Source organism: Vipera ursinii, assembly GCF_947247035.1.
Source record: "Vipera ursinii genome assembly, chromosome: 1".
Lineage (NCBI taxonomy): Eukaryota > Metazoa > Chordata > Lepidosauria > Squamata > Viperidae > Vipera > Vipera ursinii.
Genome location: NC_139512.1, coordinates 288,044,366 through 288,071,271, shown reverse-complemented (window position 1 = coordinate 288,071,271; position 26,906 = coordinate 288,044,366). Strand labels below are relative to the sequence as shown.

At 36.6% G+C, this 26,906-nt stretch overlaps 1 protein-coding gene across 2 annotated transcripts in view; it reads right to left on the bottom strand.

The window, feature by feature from the left end:
* CHRM3 (cholinergic receptor muscarinic 3) overlaps positions 1-26,906 on the bottom strand; it is a 252,654-nt gene that overhangs the window by 89,637 nt on the left and 136,111 nt on the right. The gene's annotated exons all lie outside the window — the stretch shown is intronic.

Here is a 26,906-nt window from a genome sequence, read left to right as displayed (position 1 = left end):
CCCGCACATGCGTGCTAGTCGTTTCCAACTCTAGGGGCCAGTGCTCATCTCCGTTTCAAAGCCGAAGAGCCAGCGCTTGTCCGAGGACGTCTCTGTGGTCATGTGGCCGGCATGTCTAGACACCAAAGGCGCACAGAACGCTGTTACCTTCCCACCGTAGTGGTCCCTATTTTTCTACTTGCATTTTTACATGCTTTCGAACTGCTAGGTTGGCAGAAGCTGGGACGAGTAACAGGCGCTCACTCTGCTACGCGGCACTCGGGATTCGACCCGCCAAACTGCCGACCTTCTGATCGACAAGCTCAGTGTCCTAACCCACTGAGCCACCGCGTCCCTTAATAAATATATAGATTTTGTTATATTTCCTACATCAAAGTTTCATCTTTATACATCTTTAAATGAAGCTACAATATTACATAACAACTATATATCATTAACTAGACATAACATATATATGAACTTATGAATGCATACGAACATGTTTCAGACTTTTGTTTTCAATAGCTATTTTATCTTATCTCTGTTATTTTAAACTATTGTTTTTACTCTTTTTATTCTGTTTTTAACTGTCCAGTTTTTAAAGTTTTTAAAAAATCACTACCTTTACAGACTTGTGTCAAAATTTAAAATGAAAATGCATATTTAGCAACAACAACTTTATTGATTAGCCCTTGGGCCATATCAAAGTACAAAGTTCCAGCAACAAACCGTCACCAAAACTAGATAAAAGCAATCCGAAATAGAATTTGATAAAATACAATTTAAAATGGAATTAAAATACAATTTAAGTTAAAATAGTAATAAAATACAAATTTAAGATATAGATAAAATATGGTAACATTATATTTCGGAGTCGCCCTTACAATCTACCCCAATCAGTCCCACATATGCAGATCTTAACTGGATCATTTTGTTTAAATACTGTGCTACGTTGAATGTTATTTTCAAGTTCTGGCCGGACATAAGGTAAGTTATTTTGATATGGGGATCCCAATGGGTCATTCATTTGGTATATAGACCAAGATGCCTGTCTCTGCATATTTAGCAAAGAAACAGTTTATCTGAGATTCAAAGAAATAAGCCTTGTTTCTCTCTCATTTGTTTCTGGGGCAGGTGCAGAAGCATAAATTTCCCAGTGAGATCATTAAATCAAAAAGAAAATTATATAACACTAACTTCATATTAGAAGTTATTTTTTATTTGTACTTGGATGCAGTGGAGGAAAATAGAAGTTAATTCTGAATTTTATTTTAAAAATTGTTCTGTTGTTGAGATTATTTTCTATCTTGCCTGATTTGGACTATGAATTAGTAGGTTTTCATAATTATTGAAATATATCAATATTATTTCTTATTTTTAAAGAATAATTACAGGGATTTATTTTCTTGAGATACAAAGGTGAGGCATAATCAGCAATACACTAGGAAAAATAATCAAGGAACCCTTGTGTGAACACATTTCCAGGATACAACTGTTCCGGTTCTGAACCATTATGTTTACGATACTGGCTATTGTTTTATTTAGCATATTTCCTTAAATGAAATGTTCTTTCACTAATGATGAAAGATATGTACCAAATCACTCTCCAAGTCATGTACATTGACAATCATCACCCTTGTACTTGTACCATTGGACAACATGTATTTCTATTGTAATTGTTCTATTATTCTTTGCTTATAGCAATTTTCCAACAGAAAACTATAATGCATAATATATATTTAAATAATTTGAAAAGATTTTGCATGTGATACAACTTTATGGAGCTTTCATATAAAAGCTTAATTATTCCCTGGAATTGGACTTGCTGAAAACACATAAACATTCCAATAAAAATCTGATTTAAGTTACAGACATCATAATCTCTTTTTTTGTGTTTTACATGAAAATACAATGTATATGACACATTTTACATTATTTTTTGTTAATTTTATTTAAATATAAAAGGCATACAGTAATAAATATTACATTATGTTCTATTCATAATATCTCCTTTCCTTTCTTTCACTGTTCATCGTAGTGACTGTAAAGTGAAATTTTATTTCATCTTTACCAAACATTGTTTTTCTATCATATGCACATATTTTCCGCTTCCAGCTATTTACCTCTCCCACTTCGGCCTCAGAGGACACAACAATCATTGTCTGTCAGACTCTCAAATGTGTATGACAAGTTATGAGATGCAAGTTACAACATATCACTGAGAAGGGATTCTGGTAAAATGTATTTCCATAATATTGCAAGTCTGTGTAATCCCAAGAGTCAAGCTTAACTCAAGGGTTTTTACTTATTAAGAGTAGGCAATGAAACGTCAATCATTTTTATATCATGCTTCTCTGTTTGGGGAGCAGTTTAGATTCTTTAAGATTGCAAAACCTTTCCTCTCAACTTAACCTTTAGTAGAATCTTTTCTCTTGATTTGATAAAATAGATAACATTTTCAAGACTGATTAAAAAAATTACAGTGATAATTCTCCCTCTTAGCAGATTGCACATTCTAATTACAGAGATTTTATTTTGTCAAAAAAGACGATATATATATATATATTGAGTATATTTTTTTAAAAAAAATAATTAATATTTTTATTAATATTTTTTCATATTAATATAGAAGTCTATTTGACTGGAATAAACATTTATTTATTTATTTATTTATGTTTTTAAAAAGATGATACGTTTAGAAGTTCAGAAATATTTTAAACTTCACAAATATAATTTCAAATAAACATCTTAATATTGTTTCTTTGGAGAAAAGAATCCAAACTTTCCAACTGATAAAATGATTCAGCTGCCAATTTTGCAAGGTCTTGTTCAACAAGAGTGTAAATATTCCAAGAGGCAATTGTGAAAAGGGTAGAAGTGCAAACTGAAGTGGACAGGAAGTTGCTGGTACTTGCTCAGCCTCTCTGCAGATAGTGTGCTGCACCAGGGAATGCCAGTGGCAAGTTTTTTTTAAAAAAAAAATGAAAACCTGCGCTGCATGATTACCATGTAGCATACAGAAAAAGCCTCTTCAAGAAAAAGGACAAACACTAGTTTGTGGGTTTTTTTTAAAGGGGATGCCATATAGAATTATGCATAAGGTATTTTGTATGACTGTAATGGCCCTCACAAAATTTATTAATTTTGGCTAAGTTCAGATCACCAAGGTACAATGAATTGCATGCTAGGATAATAAAGGAACTTTCTGATAAACTATTTATTAACTTTATGAAATATTGGAACACAGCTGAAATGCTAGATGACACACAGAGAAGATGCGTTGTTCTTTTTTCAATAGGATAAAAAAGGAGGAACTAACAAACTAAGACCCATTAACAATTTTACTTTTACATTATTATGTGGAAATTATTTTTCTTAAGATAATTCAATATTCATGTAACGAAATAAAAGGTCTGAGAAACCATCCATGAAATGAAATACAGGTAGGTCCTTGGCTTATAACCACAACTGAGCACAAAAATTCTGTTTTTTTAAGTGAGACATTTGTTGAGTGAGTTTGACTCATTTTATGACATTCCTTGCCACAGTTGTTAAGTGAATCACTGCAGTTGGTAAGTTAGTAACCTGGTTTTAAGAGAATCTGGCTTCCACATTAACTTTGCTTCTCAGAAGGTTGCAGACCTTGGAACACAGCAACAGTCGTCAGTATGAACCAGTTGCCAAGCATCTGAATTTTGATCATATGAGCATGGGGATGCTTCAAAGGACATAACTGTGAAAAACGGTCACTTTTTTCAGGGCCTTTGTAACTTTGAACAATCACTAAATGAACTGTTGTAAATCGAGGACTACCTATAAAAGATCTGAGAAACCGTAAACCAGAGCTTGCTTAGTTTATGCCTAAATCTACCTCTGCCAGCATAGCTTTTTCCATTCCAACAACGTATATCTAAATTCAGAATAAATGCATTAGTTAGGGCAGACATGTCAAACACAAGGCCCGGGGGCTGGATGCGGCCCACGAAGTGGTTTCATGTGGCCCACGAAGCCATCCTGGAAACAGTGAGGGAACGGCCCCCACTGCCTTGGCCCTGGCCCAGAGACCCTCCTTCTGCCAGAGACCCTCAGATCTGTCCCACTCCTGCCCAGGCCCCCATAGGCACCCTTGATGCGAACAATGTAGAGCTGGCCATGCCCACCCAGTAGGCCATATGCACTCTAGCCACGCCCACCCAGTAGGCCACGCCCACCCAGGCCACACCCACCCGGCCCCCTGAGGGCAACCGCAATGCTGATGTGGCCCTCAATGAAATTGAGTTTGACACCCCTGAGTTAGGGTTAATAAATGATTGACTATTATTAGATTTTATATCCTACAAACAAAAGAGCAGAAATTCCCATTAGTAGAAGTCCTCTAATTCTGTTCCCTGAAAATTAATTCTAGAGGGATAGGTACCTTTAGGCATAGACTGACAAATGACTGTGTAAGATATAAGAGAAAGACATAACTAGAAAAACTAGCAAAATTGGAAACATCTTTCAAACTGACCGAAATTGGTCAATAGCTGTCATAATTTGCTTGCTCCAACTGTTCTTTATTAACTACTTATCTTTTATTCAGCTGAGACTACACTACGGAAAATGAAGAGAAATAAGAATAAAGAGAGAATATAATACCTTAATGTGCAGAACGATAATCTGTTACTGAGAATGGAAGATGCTGACAGTCAGGCCTGTGTGTGACTAGCTTATTCCACTGGTTCATGTTTTCAGAGTCCCGGCCTAGCATAATTGTACTCTTTGCTAGATTTAGAAATTATTTGTAAGTAATTATCTTACCTTGAAATACAGCAAACATACATTCATATAGATAGGAAGATCAAGCATTTATTGGTTAAAGTTAGCTCCTCTCCAAACAAAATATTTGAATTATTGCCTTCAGGGGAAAAAAATGATATCATCCCAAAACAAAAAAAACAAACTCCAGATTACCTGTCAAATGCTTGAAAAACCCCCAGGGAATTGCAAGGATTAATCCTTCCCAGAAAGATTCTTAATATAGAAAAGCAGATGAAGAGCACACTTTGTCCTCTAGGCTCACCTTATACGTTTGCAGCACAGAATGCAGCAGAAGCTATACAACCCATACACTCTGATAAAGGTCATGATATGACTTAGCATACTTGCAGACTTCTACAAGGGTATTCTTTATCCTTATCTTTCTCATCAGTGGCTATTCTTTTATGGATGAAGCCATGGTTTTAGTCTTTTCATTTTCTTTGGGAAAGAAATGGCAAGGAATAACAAGTTAATGGCTGAGAGCTAAACTCATCTGAAGCCCATGTCAAAAGTTTCTGGAGGCAGGTTTTAAATGGGCTGAGTCTTTTGCCCAGAAAAAAGTTTGCATTTCATGTACCCTAAACCTTCTGAGGGCCGCTTCATTCATCTGGGAGAGAGAGAAACTAATTTAACCCAATTATAGTCTTGAGCAAAGCCGCACTTCAGACAGAAAACATGATAAAACCAGACTACCTGTTAATAGTATTTACCCCCTAGTCCCCAACCCCTGATCTGTTGACCAGTACTGGGCCACGGCATGCCAGCAACCGGTCTGCACAAACAGGCAAAGCCCCATCCACGGGATAAAGGCAGCACACAAAACCACACACCCTCCGGTCTCTCTCCACGGAACCGGTCCCTTGTGCCCAAAAGGTTGGGGACCTCTGCCCTAGTCGCTTCAATGAAAAAGTAACTGGAGATCAAATTACATTCCATCAAAGAAAGACTAAGGAATGTTGAAGGGCTACAGACTGGAGGAAAAAAATGGTTCTGCATAATTGCTGTGGTTACTCAGCATACAGGTAGTCCTCGACTTATGACCATTCATTTAGCAACCATTCAAAGTTACAATGAGGCTGAAAAAAGTCTGATCCTCATACTTACAACTGGTCCTACACTTACAACCATTGCTGCATCCCCAGGGTCATTTGATAAAAAAAATGGGCACTTGGCAACCAGTATGTATTTATGACAGTTCAAGTGTCCCAGGGTCACCTGACTGCTATTTGTGACCTTCCCAGTTAGCTTCCAACAAGCAAAATCTATGGAAAAATAAAAATTCACTTAGCCACACGATTCAGTTAATGACCATGGTGATTCATTTAATGACCACAGCAAAAAGATCATGAAATTAACATTCACTTAACAACTACCTTGCTTAGCAATGAAAATTACAGTCCCAATTGAGGTCATACGTAGATGACTACCTGCACATTTATTTAAAATAGAAATTCTCTCTTTTTTCTTGGTATCCTTATCAACTGCCTTCTTTTCAAACCTTTGTACTGTTATGATAAGTTTATGCATCATAATTTGATTATGTTTATTTAAAGGTAAAGGTAAAGGTTCCCCCGCACATGCGTGCTAGTTGTTTCCAACTCTAGGGGCCGGTGCTCATCTCCGTTTCAAAGCCGAAGAGCCAGCGCTTGTCCGAGGACATCTCCGTGGTCATGTGGCCGGCATGACTAGATGCCAAAGGCGCATGGAACACTGTTACCTTCCCACCGTAGTGGTCCCTATTTTTCTACTTGCATTTTTATGTGCTTTCGAACTGCTAGGTTGGCAGAAGCTGGGACGAGTAACAGGCGCTCACTCTGTTATGCGGCACTCGGGATTCGACCCGCCAAACTGCCGACCTTCTGATCGACAAGCTCAGCGTCCTAACCCACTGAGCCACCGCGTCCCTCCTATGTTTATTTAGAAGTAGTTAAAGTAGAAAAGAGAAATAGACTTGAATAGAGATCAGTTCATTTTATAATTTTGAAAGTATTCATGTATTATTGGAAACGCACACCATTCTACCTTTTCTTTCATCTTAAATAACAGAGTGATTTCAGACAAAGGGGAAAAAATACCCCCAGCAATCATCATACATACTTATGTAAAGAATTGAATTAAATGTTTGCAGATTGTGAAATATTATGTGTAATCAATGAGAGGGAATTTAGAATTATTGTCCTGAAAACATAACAGAATTCCTTTCAGATCAAGCAAGTGCATTTATGCAATCCACTACTACTATTTTGATCTTTAATTATGTCCCATATCAGTTAGGTTCCACAATTTGGGTGGACATTTTATAAAAATAATAATAAAAATCAGAGCATCCAGTAATACAGCATGATGAACAAGATTCTATGATTTGCAGAGCATAATCTCTCTCTCTTTTTTTTTACTTATAAGACTCCCAAACTATACTTGTATGTTTTAAATTGAAAACGGGCCAGGGCATATGAATGCAGAAAAGTGAATGTTTAACTCCAAAAACAAACCAAATCAAAACAAACCATACAGATAAGTGTATGTATTTAATGGAAAAGTTTATATTAGGACAAAATATGCAATACTATTATACTAGTATTCTATATACTGTTCATAAGACAGCAAATCATAATGAGCACATATAAAATCCATGAACATCAGTGAATATACATATATAGAAATGTCCATGCAGCAGAAAGTTTTGTGCAAGATATTATCTAATATGAATCTGTCTTTCATCTGTAAAATGTGTAGACAGTGACCTGTAACACAAAAGGAGGGCTTAAGAAAAGTACATTTTATTATTTGTCTTAAATATTCTTGGACAGTTTCTGTATTTAACTGAGCTAAATGAAATTAAACAATTCTCAACTGAAACTTATCATTTTCTTTGCCTGAGAAAAATACAATTCTGCTGCAACCAGTCTATTCAAATTAAATAAGTGTGCAGGAAATAACTTATTTTGCTAACCATGAAGAGATGAAGAAGCTGGATAGTTAAATTGCAGATTGTATGCCTGAGCCTTTATCTTTGAGAAATCCTGGAGAATTTGTGATGTGCTAAATGATTGAAGGAGGGTAACTATCTAAGGATAGAAGGATGTAGAGAACTACAGTCAGAAAGTAATTTGTGAACACCAGCACATGTCATTATTTATTTATTTATTTATTTATTAAATTTATTCACCAGCTATCTCTCTGCCACACAGTTTTGGGTGGCTTCCAACTTTTAAAACTAGGTATATATAAAAAATAAAACTGATTTGGTATCTGTGTGAAAATAATCATGGAATTAAGTTAAAATGAAAGTTGTAAAGTCCTAATTATCATTATACAATGATAATATTGATACAATTCTATTATATTATTGATAAAATTAAAAGCTCCCCAGATGAGACCTCTAGGGAACAATAGTATGATAAGGACTACAGTAGAAAAGCTAGCCAATTAGCAGCTATTTTAAAACACTATAAAATATATTACAAAACATTACCAAAATGTAAATAGACTAAATGTTAAAGCATGTGATAAAATAATATGGTAAAATTTAAACCAATTAAAGAATAATATATTTTAATTGGGTAATGGATTAATGCCAGATCTTGGTTCATATTATTTCTTCTCAAAAGATATCATTTCACAAGAGTTGTATGGTATTTTTCTTTAAGTGGAAAATAACTTGCATATGTTGCGCACTGCACGAAAAGCTTGATTGAAACATAATCCTATTTAAAGAAGACCTATTGAAATCAATGAGCCTTAATTTAATTATGGCTAACTTGTCCATTCATTTCAGTGGATCTCCTATGACTAAATCTGGACCCAACCCAAACTGTTTCTTCTACTTACACAGATACATAGGAAATGAAACACAGGCAGCGCTGTATTTCCTATCTATCCTAACCCATTACAGGGATAACTGTAAAATTAAGTAGGAACAGCTTTGTGCATAACCTTTACAACTGGGCTTAAAGTAATTAAAATACAGTTTAGAGAATTTGGGGGAATATAGAATCTCATGTGCTCCAATATTCCCCAAGGCATTATTTTTATGCCCTATAAATGTCTAACTGGAGGATTACTGTAATAACCTTTCTCTTCTGTGCTACAAGGCCAGACACACAGAACAGTTCAGTAAAGGTTCCATTTTAAGCGAAGCAAAGCTTCTCTACTGGAATATAACATTGTTTTCTGATGAGGAAAAGGGAATAAGAGACACTCAAGATAACAAAGAGAAATGGGCAAAGTAAACATTTAATAGTTATTAGCTGTCTTCTATCTCTCCTCTCAGGTTTATTCACTTGTACAGAGGGTTACCCACTCTTAACCCTACACTAATTATTCTAAGGAAAACATGTTTTGCAGCAGCAATCATGAAAAAGGTTGATGCCATCAAGCTAGACTAAAAACATTCAGTGGATATGACATTTTTAACATAGACATCTACGTTGTTTAGAAATAATATTGGCTTATTAAAAGAAACCTGTCACAGAATCTCCCACGTTTCCGAGTGGCTAATGGGGAAAATAGTACAGCAACAACTTTCCAACAACAGCAGTCTATAAAATCAGCTCTGTTTAACCACCTCTTTTTTTGCAAAACAAAAGTGAAAACACCAGATACTATTATTCTAATCTGTGATCTGTTTAAAACAAAAAAGGGGTAATTTTTTCTCTCTTACCTTCAGCAGACATAGGCTGAAAGAGTGAGCCCCCATGTAATTTTCAGATATGCTGAAGCCATGATAATCCTTCACTTACACAGGTCAACTCCCACAGCGCCATACAAAAATTGTAGATGAAGTTGATAGAATAACCTAGCAGCTTGTTAAGAAGCAGCCTACTTCATCTAATCTTGCAACAGTGTGTATATAAGACTGCAAGACCCAAACTGCAAATATTACAAAATAATAATAATAAGAAGAATTTCCCTGAGCAACCAACAGGAAACAGTTATTAATGATATTAGGATTATTAAAGAGGGAGGACAATTGCACTGCAATGCTAGATTTAAGTAGCTGTAGGGAGGGGAAAAACCTCTGACAATTAGTTGAAGCAGCTACAGCAATGTTTCAGAATAGGCTCATTTCTTTACAGAAAATTGGAAAGGTTTAATACCTCTGTTCTTTCTGACCATCAGGAGTTTTAAATGATCACAAATCTGCCCAAAGTATGTGCGTGTGTGTATAGAAATAGAAATAACAACCATAAAATGATAATGATGATCGTTATTATCTATCCCATTTGTAGTGACAGTCCTGGAGTTTATCCTCCAATGGTCCATTGATTGGAATACTTTGAAGAGGGTAAAGCAGTTACACATATTCATCCATGGGTGGTTCTCTGAATGGAATTATTTAAGAGGAGAAAAATATCTATCTATCTGTTTCTGTGATAGAAGAATGGACTATCAATTTGGGTCATAAGTAATTTCAAATAATATGGTTGGTAGACTTTCAAGCTATGACTCATTAAAACTTTTTTTTTTTAAAAAATATCTAACTGGACAGAAAGGAATGAAATATGTAGCAGTAATAGCTGCTTTTATGCCAAGCTTCTGTTGGCCTGGCTGATGGGTTATATGCAAAGGATGGGTGTTTTTTGTTTTTTTAAAGAAGAGGTGTACCTTTTTCTGAATTCAGTGGAGCAGACTGCTGGGAGCTGTGGTGATAGTATAAAGGATTAACTCACTGACTTACCTCTATTTCTGATGGATATGACATTGTGGAAATAATGAACGGTACCCCTACAGATTAGGAATTCATCTAGTATCATAAATACAGTACATTAGGACTAGACATGTGATTAAATAAAAAATCAAAAACTTGCTCAGAATGAGACCATGACAATAATGAAACAGCACCAATGGAAAAACTAGGGATCTCTGTACACACACAATATCTATTCCAAAACTCTGTCATAGAACAACTAATGTTGTCTTGATCATTCTCGGAATTGTGGGTTGCCTTGTAAATCAGTGTAATGTAAATCTCTACTTTTTCCCACCATAATTTTTAAGAATTATGTATTTATTTATGTATCTATTCATATATATATATATATATATATATATATATATATATATATATATATATATATATATATATATATATATATATATATATATATATATATATATTAATCCATTTATATCCCGCCCTTCTCCGAAGACTCAGGGTGGCTTACAAGCTTAGCAGTAGCCTTCATTCTATGTATATGCCTGCTTATTAGGGCTTTCACACAAACCCCAAGTGGCATTATTACAAAGTCAGCTTATTGCCCCCAACAATCTGTTATATATATATAACAAAGGCTAAGAGAGGGCAACATATGTTAACAACAAGGAACAGCCTCAGTACCTTGCTAGTCCACTGGGGTCCCAAGGCCAGAAAACATAACCAGGTTTTGAAGGACTTCCAAAGAATCATCAGTAATGCAACATTCCAGGGGAGAGGGAGATGTTCATAATCAGAGTGCCATGTCAAAGAAGGCTCACCACCAAGGACCCAGTCAGAGTAGCTCCCTAATTGAATTCTGCCATCAGATGGCAGAATCATATGGAATGGGCAGATATAATTGGGAAGAGGCAGTCCCTCAAATAACTCAACCCCATCCCCATCCCACAAAGGGCTTTAAAGGTCAAAATCAGCATCTTGAATTGGATCCAGAAGCAAATTGGCAGCCAATGCAGCTCACAGAGCAGAGATACAACATGCTGTTCTAAAGGCACACAGAACTGCCTATGGTGCTGCATTTTGCTGGCTGAAGCTTCAAGAGCAGCCCTATATAGAGTGCATTGCAGTAATATAATCAGGAGGTGACTAGGGCATGAGTCAGTGCAAACAGAGATCCCTGGACAAGGAATGGGCACAACTGGTGTATGATACAAAGCTATGCAAAGGCTCTCCTAGCCACAGTGGCCACATGTTCTTTGAGCAGGAGTCATGAATCTAGGAAGACACCCAAGTTGTGCACTGAGTCTGCTTGAAGCAGTGCAACCCCATCTGGCATGAAAGATAGCATGGTTTTAGAACTGGCAGGCTCTAGAACACAAAGCCACTTGGTCTTGCCAGGGTTCAGCTTAAGATTATTCTTGGACTTTCATCACCCTGAGGCATTGGGGTAGGACATTGATAGCATTACTTAATTTGCCCAAGGACAGAGATGTATAATTGAGTATCATCAGCATACTGTTAATACCTCACCCCATGGTGACAGATGAGCTCACCAGCAGCCTCATGTAGATATTGAATAGGAGCAGAGAGAGCACCAAACCCTGCAGCAATTCACACAGTAGGGCTGAGGGCACGATAATTTTCACCATCAACTGGAAACTGACCCTGAAGAAAAGAGGCATGTCAGCACATCATAGTGCTATCCACTCCAAATCCTCTGAATCAATCCAAAATGATAACCTGGTCAGTGGTATCAAAAGCTTCAAAGAGTTCAATAAGGGCAAGGATGTATGTATAACCGCATCCCACCCTCACTGGAGATCATCCAAAAGTGTGTTAATGCTACTTCCATTTCATATCCAGCTCTAAATCTCAACTGAAAGGGATCCAGATAACGTGCTTCATCCAGAGTTCCCTGAAGTTATTAAGCAATCATCTATCCCAAAGAGGGGAGGTTAAATACTGGATGAAAATTGTCCAATAGGAGGGTGCTCCATTAATGGCATCTTTACGAGGGAGCAAACTAAGACTTCCTTAAGAGGTAAAAAAGAACAATCCCCTCACCCACTCACACTGGACTTCTTGAACTGCTTTAACAAGACAGGGAAGAGGCATGGACCAAACCAATCTCAGATAACCAGGCAGGATTCCTTCCAAAGTATCTCCCTAAACCTACAACAAGACAGTCTTCAATTATGAGCAAGTTTATTTGGCATATGGAAATTCTTTCATATGCTCCTGATATCTGAAAAAGATTCTCACAAGCAGCAAGAAATAAAACAATCACGTTAAATGAGAACCAGATTGTGCAATAAACCCAGATGCCTCCTTTGTGTCCATATTTACACCAGGCATAACAAATTCACACACAAGATGGGAAGTGTGTTCACATGCATTTTCTAGAATCTGATACATGCCATTCTCTATTGGCAATGTTTCTCTGTTTTCTATGTTGGACGAACAGATCAGAATTTGTACAAAATAATTAATGGGAAGAAGTTTCTCATCAGAACACAGAACAAGGACTAAGTAATAGAGGTGGGTTTGGGATTTTTTTGTCTCCCAGAACAGTCTGTTGTAGATCTCAAAGTAGTCATTTTGAGATGACTTTTGGAAAAAAATAAATTGCAGTAGAATCATAGGACAAGATACTGCTGAATTCACATACATCAGGCTATCTCAGAAGGTCATAGCACACAAAAGGTTTTTAACACATTACGATTGCTAATTGATGAGATAGCTGTAACTATCATATAACCTGTATCTGCAAAACCACCTTTTCTCCCAATTCCCAACAAGTTTCATTTGTGTTTGTATTTTGCTAACTACACTGATATTCAAAGCAAGCATTCATACTTAATTTCTAAACTAGAATTTCTTTTCAGGACTACAGCTAATGTGCAATTAATAGAAAAACTGTTTAAATTCTTTAAATTGACCTGATACTTTATTGGAAGAGAATGATAGATATAACAGAATCATTGCCCTCATGGTCTATACCAAGAATTATGCTCTTAAACATCTGTACAGCCAAATATTAACTTTCCTTTAAAAGACTGATTCCAAAGAAATTTTGGATTTGGTGTTGAAAGCTATACTGAATAATAAAAAAATAGGATTATTCTTTTTCCTGCAGAATGCAGACATCCAGGACAAACCAAATGTTGTAGGATTAAAGTATTCTGAAAAGCATAAGTAGAGCTTGAGTAAAAATTGTAAACCAAATGCCAGTACTAACATTTTGCTTTGGATCATTAACATTTAGCTATAAAAACAATTTAGGAAGTGTTAGTATTAACATAGTTATATTTATGACCAAAGATCGGTTGTCAGTTACATGTTACAATAGCCAACAAGAAACAAGAAAAATGTTTTAAGTACTTTCAATAAAATACTCTCAGCTATTAAAACATTTTATATGTTGACATCCAAAATGGCTACTATTGAATAATTAATATAATAGTTTTGAATTCCAGTTGTAGCACAGCGATCAGACAAGGTGAAAATTTGGGTTTTGGCCTTGACTGATGCAGAATTGCCCAGTCTCTTTAGTCCAATGTTTGTCAATCTTGGCAACTTGGAAATGTGTGGACTTCATCTCCCAGCACTATAGTCCACACATTTTCAGGATTGAGAAACACTGGATTAGTTTCATCCCCATCAGATTTCAAATATAAGAGATACAGTATGTGAAGAGGGAGTCAAGCTATTCTTCAAAGCACCTGTAGGCAGGACAAGAAGCAATGGATGGAAACTAACCAAAGAGAGAAGAAACCTAGAAACTTCCTAACAGTTAGAACAATTAATCAGTGGAACAACCTGCCTCCAGAAGCTGTGAATGCTCCAGCACTGGAAGTTTTTAAGAAGAGACTGGACAACCATTTGTCTGAAATGGTATAGGGTTTCCTGCCTGAGCTGGGGATTGGACTAGATGACCATCCAACTTTGTTGTTGTTGTTGTTGTTACCCAGAATGCACCAACCCTGTCCTACTGAGGCAAATGCTAAAGCAAATAGGCACCCTCAAGTGGCTGAGCCTTATGCCAAGTAGGGCTTTTTATGTAATGACAAATCATAGTGGATTTTTGTCAGTGAAACCTGTGACATCATTCATCTTAACCAGCATGATAATACAGGAATACTGACAAACAGTCTAATCAAGATACACAGTTCTAAAATTCTCTGAGCAAAATTTTTTGCTATTACTCAGAAGCCCACAGAGACCCAAAATTAAGTTTGTGAGTTGGGTTATCATTTGAGAAGCTGCACAAATAAAGCAGTTTATAATCAAATGGCTGCAGAAACAATGCAGATGAGCTAAAGTAATTCAAAAATCAATCTGAGAAATGCAGAGCTAAAAAGAAAGGGTTACAGAAGACAAAAAAGAAAACAGAAATATTTAGACTGCTACAAGAACTAGCTAAGAAATAAAACAGTGAGTTAAAAAGAAAAGGAAAAGAGATATAGCAGCTGAGTATTAAGACTACTAAAGCTCAATTGTGTATGATTTCTTTTGGCTTAGCATAAATCATGAACTATGAAGTCTCTGTGATTACTAAAGCATGATTTATGATAAGTAGATACCAGGGTGAGCAGAAAGAACAAGCCAAGCTTTTAAGCCAGTTTTTGGTTCTTTTTTAAAAAATTCAAAATAGACAGAACAAGCCTACCAGAGGCTAAAAATAATCTCTTATAAACTTTATTTTACATTTCAATAGTGTGAAAAGTCAAGCCAAGAGATATCATTTGTCACTGCATTCCCACCCAAATTTCCAGTTTATCCTTTCTCCTTATTTCGAACCTGCGGAGAACTGTGCACTTGAGGTATACATTCACATTTTCAGGAACATGTTATAACATTTTTTTTATGCAGAAGTTATGTCAAGTTGTTACTCACATAGGGATTGCATTGAAACATACAATTTGACCATGCAGCCTGAACTCTTGCCTACAAGTGTATGACCCAGGCAACTGTGCAGGAGTGTAACAGTTCTTGCAAACCACTTATTAACTTTTTCCTCTTCCTCAAAAGAAGAGACACAGCCCCACAGGATCAGAACTTCCACCTTTATGCTCTTGCTGTCTGTACCCCCACTATCTCCCCTAGTGCCATTGCAAGATCAGGGCAAGAATCAAAGGGCTGGCCAAGTTGAACAGAGGAAGGTATAGCTTCTACTGAGTTGTTGCCATCAGAACCAACTGTTGCCTTATCACTGTTATTGTGTCTTGTTTAGCACACCAAAGAGAACCCAAACTAAAAATATGATTAAACCAAAGCCATAGTTACATGTGTGAACTCTGGAAATAAGTGGCAGCATACAGACATATAGGATTTAATAACAAAATGGCTCAAGAAGGGAAAAAAACACATCAACATCTATAAAAGAATAAGAGATAGAAGGAGACAGAGGGAGGGAGGGAGAAATCTCAAAGGTGGTGGGTGGTTTTTTGGTTTTTTTATTTTTTTATTTTGAAAAGGCAACTGGACTGATTTTTTTTTTGAGCAGGAAGAAGAAAAAGATGTTGGTTTGAAAGAAGGGTAAACGAATCCATCTATGTTAGAATTGAAAAGCCTTCCCTCAATAGGGAGGAAGGAATTAGATACCCCCTTTCTCCAGTGTACAATGCAGTTCTTTTGGCTGTTCCAAGAAGATTTCACCATTTAATTCAGGTGTTCCTGAGGGCACATATAAAACCCCCAAGTAGCCTCAATGCTTCTCAGAGATAACTGCAAAGAAACACAATCCTTCCATCAACCCCCTCCAAAATCCTGTCAGAGCCTATCTTTGTATTTCCCCCCCCCCACACACACACAATCTAGTTTCAACTGTCAGTACTTGCCCTTCCATCTTCCTCACCATATAATACAACTAATGAAGCTTCCTGGATGGGAAGCGAAACACCTTTTTCTTCTTTTTCCTCAAAGATCCAAAAAAGATCTTGATACACTTGAACACTGGGCCCTACCTAACAAAATTGAGTTCAGTGTAGATAAAAGTAAGGTTTTATACTTAGGCAAGAAAAACCAACTCTATAGGAGCAGGCTAGGTGAAAGTTGGCTTAATGACAGTAATTGTGAGAGATATCTTGGAGTCCTAGTAGACAATTACTTAAATGTGAGCCAGTAGTGTGGGACAGCAGCTAATAAAGTGAATGCAATCCTAGGCTGCATTAGTAGAGGGATGAAACCAAGATCATATGAAGTTCTAGTACCTGCTTTACAAAGCCTTTGTAAAACCATGCTTGGAATACTGCATCCAGTTCTGGTTGCCAGTTCTGGAAAAAAAGTGCAGAGAAGAGCAACAAGAATGATTAGGTGGCTGAGAGCTAAAAGAATTGGGTAAGACAAGTTTAGGGACTGATAGCAGTGTTCCAATATTTGAGGGGCTCCTACAAAGAAGAAGGGGTCAAACTATTTTCCAAAGCACCAGAAGGCAAGATGAGAAACAATGGATGGAAACTAATCAAGGAGAGAAGCAACCTAGAACTAAGGAGAAATTTTCTAATGATGAGAGCAATCAACAAATGGAACACTTGCTGTGGGTGCTTCATCACTGGAGGCTTTCAAAAAGAGACTGGACAACCTCCAAGGTCCCTTCCAACAACAACAACAACTTCTTCTTCTTCTTCTTCTTCTTCTTCTTCTTCTTCTTCTTCTTCTTCTTCTTCTTCTTCTTCTTCTTCTTCTTCTTCTTCTTCTTCTTCTTCTTGTTATTATTATTATTATTATTATTATTATTATTATTATTATTATTATTATTATTATTATTATTATTATTATTATTATTTATCTGGAATGGTATAGGGCAGGGGTCAGCAACCTGAAACAGTGAAAGAGCCACTCGGAACCGGTTCCCTCACAAAAGGAAAAACTGGGGAGCCGCAAAAAATGTGTGCACATGCGCGTACATGTGCGCATGCGCAGAACAGGGTTTGACTGAAGAGTGGAGCCAAGGCGAGATATGCACTTACCCTGCATATTTGAATTGATTGAACTTTTTTAGTCCCACTTTTTTTTTTTGAACTGCACATGGCAGAGGACTGGGAGCCACAGGAGACGGCTGAAAGAGCCGCATGCGGCTCCGGAGCCGCGGGTTGCAGACCTGTGGTATAGGGTCTCCTGCTCCAGCAGAGGATTAGAGGATTAGAGGATTAGAGGATTAGAAAACCTCCAAGGTCCCTTACAGCTCTATTATTCTATGTTCTTAAAAAAATAAATCTAGTTGCCTTTAAAAAACAAACAAACAAACAAACAAACAAACAAACACCTTTGAGATACTGGTAACTATGATCTGGATGATTGAGAATCTTCATAGACACAGAAAGAGAACTGTAGCCTTTACTGCCATAGAAGCCATTTGAGGATGCATTCTACAAAAAGCAAGACAAAAACAAGGTGAGGGTGAGGACACATTATTGAACAAATACATTTTTTGACCAGCTGTTTCAACTACCTGTCAATTAACTTTGCAGTCCATTGCATGTTTAGCAACAAGCTTCTTCATCTTCAGAGTTGCAGTAACACCTATGAACCCTAATTGAGATTTGATCTTTTTTTTTTAATCCCATTTATATCCCGCCCTTCTCCGAAGACTCAGGGCGGCTTACAATTTTAAGCACAAACCAATGTGCTTAGCAATAGCCTTCATTCTATGTATATGCCTGCTTATTAGGGCTTTCACACACACCCCAAGCAGCATTATTACAAAGTCAGCTTAATTGCCCCCAACAATCTGAGTCCTCATTTTAGCTACCTCGGAAGGATGGAAGGCTGAGTCAACCTTGAGCCTGGTGGGACTCGAACCTGCACTAATTGCAGGCAGCTGGTGTTACTTAAGGAGGCATTAGCCTACTGCTCCACCAAGGCTCTTTTTGCCTTTCAAGGTACTGGAAAAGAAAAATCTTTTGATAAAGTTACATGCATTGCCTGCATGCCAATGTGGACTATCATCATACAAAGGATTTAATTATTTTTTAATCACTGGGAAAAGAATAAAAATAATAATAAAAAATAATAAAACAAGCAATATATTATTTTCATATAAAAATTATCCTGAACTTAGGCCATCATGTAGGTTTTAGCAAAATTATTACTATGTTAATATTAGTATTATATTACTAGTACTATAACTATGTATATCAAAGAAATCATAATTATTGTCAACTATTGTGAAACTTTAGTAATAGGTGGAACCACAAAAAATCCATCTAACCACGTGAGTTTTTTTCTTTTTAAAGTGAAACAGCATAATTTACCAAAAGAAAATATTTTGTGATGCAAGCTAGAACATGATTTGAAGTATTTCTTAGCTTAAAAGGTCTATATTTGGGCAAGTGATATACAAACATTGGCAAGTTCAACTATAATCTTAATGTATACATTACAGAAAATAATGTGCAATAGTAATGGACTTTTATGTTACAGCACTACAGAAACTCTGATGGAATAGGATAGTATCTGAATGTTTGTTAAACTCTATGTTCATTAATTAGACATTAATTCTATAAACATATTAACTGAATAGGGGTGAAAACCCAACAGATTTAGAATGATCCACAGATTTATTCAGTGTCAGTATATATCACACAGAGTATTCCTTTATATGAAAAAAGTTTCCAGGTTATTGCAGTTCATTATTACTTTTATTGTTTCAAGAAAGTGATGTACACTTATAAAGTTCTGATTTATGTGAATCAATCTATTTTCAGGGAAATAAATACCATGTATTTCTTGATGTAAAGTTAATTTTGTCATTAAAAGAATATCCACAATGAATAGAAAAGAGACTGAATACTAGGAACCAGAATTAAGAGATTAAAAGATTCCCAGCCAGTTTGTTGAAGTGTAGAAAAATCTCTTTGATTCTTATACCATACAACCATTTCAGGAATGAAATGTCTCCATATGCACATCCTTATGCATTACCTGTACCAGAGTAATATGTGCCTATGTTCTTCCATTCACTGAGAATTCTAGCAAGAATCAGGTTTTACCAAGGATTAAGAAATATATTAGGTTGCTGAAATGAAGAATTAGCAATGAGATCAGAAGCAAGAAATTAGAAAAATCAAGCAAATATGACTACATAAACGCAGAGAATAAAAGTGTTCTGGCATACATCTATAGGGAGTACATGTGGACATTTCAATTCAGCAACCCATTGTGGGACACACAATAGCTGGAACACAAAAAACCTGGGTTGGGGCGAGTGGGTGGGGAGGAATCCACTATTCCAGCAATTCAACAGAAGTGTCATGTAAGAGTTAGGTTCAAGGCTAAGGAAGAATGAAAGCAATATTGAGATGAATATGCTTTCCCCCTTCATTTCACTCTGAACATTTTCCTCATTTCATATTTATGAAGAATCCAGCTTTACTCGCTACAACAGAGGCAACTATTCCTAGCAAAAAGAGGACCAGATTATAGGTACAGTCCATCAGAAAAATATAGCAAGCCATGTTCAGGAGCACATATAATATGATCCAAATCCAGACTTTAATGGACCAACCACACAAAGGTCTGTTAGATGGACAAATCTATCATCTTACTATTTACCATATTCAGATTTTATTTTAAAGAAACCCTCTCCTCTGAAATTTCTTTCCGTTCTATTCAAGAAGAAATTTGTGCCTTTAGAACAAGGATTTTCATTCCTGCATAGCCACAACACGGAAATGAATCATTAGGATGGCAAAAGCCATGGATTCCTGGTGGTTCCCAGAATAGAGTTTCTGTAAGGTTGTAATTACAATAGCATAGAGGCTGTTTGTTCACTAACAGCTGGGATGCTTCTAAAACACATCACATCCTACAGTAGAAGCAATTAACACATTTATTTGGTATGAAGTCTATTGCTTGAAGATAAATCTTAATCTTTTCCCAATTTTTGTTTAAGAAGACAATCTTTTTCATTGTAAAACAAAGCAAAACCCTGCCATCCCACATTTTAAAATATGTTATGAACATTTGCAATCACACAAACATATCCTTCACTCCAGGAAAAATCTATAAGCATCCTGCATTTTGGATTATTCTTCAAAATCCAGCTTTGTAGTATTTGCAATAGGGGGCAATAAGCAAATATTCTATTTCCCCTCTTTAGAATAATGGGCATGGAAGCCTTTTAAATCTTCCTTGCTCTTTCTCTTGGATGCTAGCAGACTTAATGTAAATGAAAATATAAAAATGAAGTAGCATGGAAGTGACAAAGCACAATTGTTCAATTCAAATTTGTGGATTCCATTTATGGAAACTATTTTATCACAAATGAAAGATGAAAATAACAGGTCCTATTTCTCAAGTCCTCTGCTTGACCACAGAGCAATTACTGTATGAAGAACCAGTCTACTCACTGACTCCTTATTCCACTGCACTTGTCCGTTTCACTTCAGTTTGCATCTTGAACTTGCTTCTTAACTGTTTTTCAGCTATTAGGGATTTTTTTATTGGCAAGGATTTGTTTATAGATAAGAGATAAGAAATAGGAAGGGGAAATTTTATATATTTCTTTTCTTTATCTTTACTATATTCTTATTTTTTTATCTTATTTTTTTCTTTAATTTGAATTAGTTTTTACCATTTTAACTAATGTTTAACAAAATTACTAGTAAAAATATCCTATTTCTCATGTTTCCCCATTTCCTACTGTGGATGTCACTTTGTTCATAATATGTATTTGCAGATTTGGGACCCAGGTTTTTCTCTGTCTGGGGCTATAGAATGTATTTGCTAATTTCTTTATCCTCTTCATTTTCATAAAAGAAAATATTCAATTGCCAGTCTGAAATGTATCAATGGTTTCATTATTAGTATGATGGAAAGCAAAGAAAAAACTGAATTTGACTTGCCTCAGCTTGAATCGTTTCTTTCCTTCTTTTGGTGTCAGTTCTTTTAACAAAATTCCTTCACCAACTCTATTAAAATGCTGCTATTGATAAGGGTCAACGCACAGGTCATAAGCATGGAGTGTGTTCCACAAAAATAATTTCCCTACTATTAACGGAAGCAGTTTCAAAGGCACAGTTCTGTTCTCTCATAGGGCCTGTATAGTAAAACTAATAATGTTTTACCAAACTATAGATTAGTAGAACTATCTTGCACTGAAGTTATTTTTATTGAATTTAAAGAGAAGAGAAAGCATCTGGCAATGAACTAATGCCTTTCTTTATTAAAATTACCCAAATATCTTTTTGTCAGGTGGGAGGGAACTCCCATAAAACTGTATGAAGCTGGGTGTACTTTACAAAATGTGAGATTAACATCTTGAACCAACTAGAATGGAGTTGAGCAGGTTCCAGCTGCAGAAAGTAGGAAAGATGAATATCAGTGCTTGACTCATAGTCTGTCAGGCAAAGACACAAAAGCATTCAGTAAAACTGAGAGTTAACCATTTGGGAAGAATAACAGAGGCCATAGCAACTGTAGTAATTAAAAAAGAGAATATTTAGTAAGGAAACATATGCAAGTAGCCCTTGACTTTACAATCACTTGTTTAGTAACTATTCAAAGTTAAGACAATGCTGAAAAATCCCTGGTTCTTGCATTTACAACTGGTCCTTATAGTTATGACTGTTGCACCACCCTCCATGGACATGTGATTGCAATTTGGACACTTGGCAACTGGCTTGCAATTATAACCGGTTGTGCTGTCTTGCAGTCAGGTGTGATAGTGATTTGGTTCCCACCATGATGATGATCAGGAAGCTATGAAGATTTGGCTATTCTCCTAGCCTCTGGAACATAGTAAAGCTGGAGTCCTATTGGGGGCATTTTTGAAATTAAAGTTTTCATCATGTCTTTTGACTGCTAGTTGGTAATTGTGGATGCACTCTGCTAGTCTTCTGCCTATTTGTAATTCACAGTAGCAGTCTTTACAGTCTATGTCAGTCATGTCAAACTGCCAGCCTGCAGGCCGGATGCATCAAGACAAAACCGTGCCCTCCCCATTGCCGGCAATGGGGAAAAAGTCATGATACGTCGCATGATGTCACATGACGTTATGATTTTGACATGCCTGCTCTATGTTGTAGATAACTCCTGTTTTTTCTTCTGAGACTGCTTGGTCTTTTGGCTTACTTAGGATATTTTGTGATTGCAATCTTGCTCAAAGCATGTTGGACTCTCCTAGATCCTGTTCACAAGCAGGAAACCAGGAATGCTTTCTGCTGCAAATAGACCCGTCTCAACTCATTAGGAAGTGTCTCTCTGTGCTCTCATTTTTGCTCTCAATCAATATCATTTTCTTCATTTCCCCCAATCTACTGGTTAACCTTTTTGCAGTTGCTTTTTTCATCAGTTGTTTTTTCCCTCATGTTCTTGATTTTCATAACATTTTTATAAGCATGGAGAATCATGTAAAAGGGATAATCTATTGTGTTTAACAATTTTGCATTTGAAAATTTTAGAAAGTGCTTGAGTCACCGTTTTCAGAATATTTATGCTGGGATCCACAAATTCACAAGGAAGAGGATTGTTTTATGGAATTAAAATGAAAGTGTAATATATTTTATTGAGCTCTGCTATGTAATGAAAGAAGACAATTAGATGGGAATAAAAATGTCTTTCCAGTCACAGTAAATAGCATTTCATTCTAAAGTATTTGCCTTTGCGGTGCTTTGGAATTTGCTATAAATTGGCATAAGGAGATGATTATCAGCTGTATTTACATCTCCACAAGCTTGTTTTGCCCTTCAAGTATAGTATACTGTATATTCAAAATGATTTTCCAGGGAATCATAACCTAACCTATGGAATCATAATCATAACCTACGGAGTGGTACCTATGGGGAGATACTATAGGCAGACATGCTTGTAAACTTTGCTCTTCAAGGTTGTTACTGAACTGCAGGGAAAATTAAAATATACCCAGACTGTAAAAGACTACAGACATCCTGTGGAACAGCATGTATGATGACTGGAACATGACAGGAGTAGCATTATAATTTTGATCAGTGAAAGAAAGGGTGGTCTGAAAACAATGAACTGTAAAAATAAAAACATAAAATTCAATTCAGACCCCAGTATCTTAAATACTGAACCGTAAAATAAAATAATAGTAATAATCAGTGTTTTTTTCTAAAAAAAAAAGGTGCTGAAACTCTCATCTTGGCGGGTGCAGGAGGCGGGGGGGGTGTGGGGGTGCTGCTGCAGTCACAGGTGCGAAGGGTGTTGGCGGCAGGCTCCCCTCCCTGGGGCCGGAGCCGGCGCAGCTGGTGCTGTGGGAGCAGCAGAGCCCACTCTATATGGCAGGGCTGCGCAATGTGGGCAGCAGAGGCGGTGCGGGCCAGGCGATGTTTTAATCTTATTATTTTAAAAATATATTTTTTCTATTGTAAGTTTCCCCAAACCTCGCCATGTGGATTGCATACAATTATTATATAATTGGTAAATAAAGGTAGAACATATGTTAAATATACATCAAATGATAATATGCTTCCCTCCAAAGTCAATTCTTGCTCAATGACAGACCAAGGAGTTAACTCGGAAAGGCAAGAGGAAAATCTAGAAGAGGTCTGTGCAGCTCTTCAACATCTTCATCAATGATTTGGATGAGGGGATAGATGGGGAACTCATCAAATTTGCAGACAACACCAAGCTGGCAGGAATAGCCAATACTCCAGAAGATAGGCTTAAGATACAGGAGGATCTGGACAGACTCGAACACTAGGGACTATCTAACAAAATGAAATTCAATGGTGAAAAAAGTAAGGTTCTACATTTAGGCAGGAAAAATCAAATGCACAGGTATAGTATAGGTGGTACCTTGCTCAATAGTTAGTAACTGTGAGAGAGATCTCGGAGTCCTAGTAGACAATCACTTCAATATGAGCCAGCAGTGTGCTGCAGCTGCCAAAAAAGACAACACAGTGCTAGGCTACATTAACAGAGGGATAGAATCAAGATCATGTGAAGTACTAATACCACTTTACAATGCCTTGGTAAGGCCACACCTGGAATATTGCATTCAGTTTTGGTCACCACGATGTAAAAAGATGTCAAGACTCTAGAAAGAGTACAGAGAAGAGCAACAAAGATGATTGGGGGACTGGAGGCTAAAACATATAGGGAACGGTTGCTGGAATTGGGTATGTGTAGTTTAATGAAGAGAAGGGTGAGGGTTGACATGATAGAAGTGTTCCAATATCTCAGGAGCTGCCACAAAGAAGAGGAAGTCAAGCTATACTCCAAAGCACCTGAAAGCAGGACAAGAAGCAACGGATGGAAACTAGTCAAGGAGAGAAGCAACCTAGAACTAAGGAGAAATTTCCTGACAGTTAGAACAACTAACCAGTGGAACAACCTGCCTCCAGAAGTGGTGAATGCTCCAACACTGGAAGTTTTTAAGAAGAGACTGGACAGCCATTTGCCTGAAATGGTATAGGGTTTCCTGCCTGAGCAGGGGGTTGGACTAGATGACCTCCAAGGTCCCTTCCAACTTATTATTATTATTATTATTATTATTATTATTATTATTATTATTATTATTATTATTATTATTATTATTATTATTATTATTATTATTATTTTGTAGAAAGGAAAGGCCCACACTGATAAATTAAAAATCTTTGTGGTCTGCAAAGGAATGCTGGTGGGCTAATCAATGATTTGGTGACTAGAGGAGCATCTAGTGTTGGAGCTTGTGGTCATGGTAAGCCATGGAGGCACTAGGCAACATGACTTTCAGGGCAGTGGTGGTGATTTTATTACTTTTAAAAAAAAGTCTGTGCTCTGTCCAAGGGTGCTTGGTAGGCTGCATGTACAGGCCTGGTCTAGAATTTATTCTGGAGCATTCAACTATCTAGAGCAGGCATGTCAAACTCATTTTGTTTGAGGCAACTTTTTATAAAAGAATTGCCATTAATTTGTTTTAATAAAATAATTTAAATCAATTTTTCATTTGATTTCAAATTAAATGAATGAGATTTTTTTAGTACAATTGTCAAATGCAATAAACTGGTTTTAGGTATATGTTACTGGAAGGAAAAAGCAATCCCTGTTGCGTTACTGATTCCAGAGAACATTTGCATGTATGCAGGTATCCTTAGGGTGCCATAGTTATGGATGAGAAATATTGGTTGCAAAGTTGGCATTTCTGGATGTAATACAGATATTTTGGACTTATTTTTGTTTCTTTGCATGTTTGATATTTTTAAAAAGGCATATGCTACTGACTACGCTTATGCACATATGTAACATGATCAGTGCTTGTCCAAAATTTTACTATACAGATAATACCCCCAGAAATTATTTTAGCCTTTTTAATAAATGTTGTTATTGATGTTAAGCTCACCAGGGAAAACATCATATATTGTTATGTATATACTAGGTTAATTATTTAAAGACTGAAGTGCAACATAACTAGATTCTAAACAATCTATTTTTCAAAACACACAACAGTCCAAACAGTAAAAGTAAAGTCCAAATTAAGAATATTTCATTCTTAAGAATTGTTTAGATTCAAAATAGTTTTCAAGAGTGTACAAAAGATACTATTTTTTTCTAGAATCAGCTAAATTAGACATATTACATTGAGAAAAATGTTTCTCATTTCTTTCCTGTTACCTTTGATTTCATTGCAGAGATGTTAACATAAGAAATAGATTATTTTGTTATCTAATTTTACCTTCAGAAAGACAGAAGCAGATGAAAAACATGAGGTTTTTTCCTGTTGGCTTTTTTGAATTAGCTGTTTTAGATTCTAAAAGTTTATTTCCTAAAGAAGTAATCCTGTAAATAATTTTAATGTCCTCCTCTAGTGCAGGCTCTTTTATCACTCAAGGACTTCAACTCCCAGAATTCCTGAGCCAGCATGGCTCAGCTTGGAAACCTTTCCCTTTCCCCTCAGCATGGCTGGCTCAGGATTTCTGGGAGTTGAAGTCCACGAGTCATAAAAAGAGCCAAGATTGCTAGCCCTGCAATAGGCTTAGGAAAACCAATAAGGGAGCTGGGTTGTTGTTGTTGTTTTGCAAAAAAAAAAAAGGTTCCGGAACGCCGTTCTGAGCATTCTATGAGAAAAAAAGCCATGGAAAAGAGATTGGTCACATTTTTGACTAACCCCTAATGAGAGATGGGGGTTGTGCATCCATCCTTGCCCTACTTGAACCCTCTGTAGCTTCAGCACCATTGATCCATGGTATCCTTCACTCAGGGGATTAAAGATGGGTGAGACTGTGTTATGTTAGTTTGCCTCTCTTATCTGTGGTTGATACCAGTCAGTGGTGATTGTGAAGGAGAATTCTGCCCTCCTGTCCCACTATGTGTGATGCTTTGGCACTTTCTCTGCTGCTATTTCACATCTACACAAGACTACTGAGAGAATTCATCCATCACCATAGGTTGGGGTATAATTAGTGTGCTGGTGATATCCCAAGTATATGTCTCTGCTCTGATGAATTAAACATTGCCATGAATGTCCTATCCTGATGTCTCTAGTGTCTAGAAACAACAGCAGAACCCTGTCAAGACTAAGGGA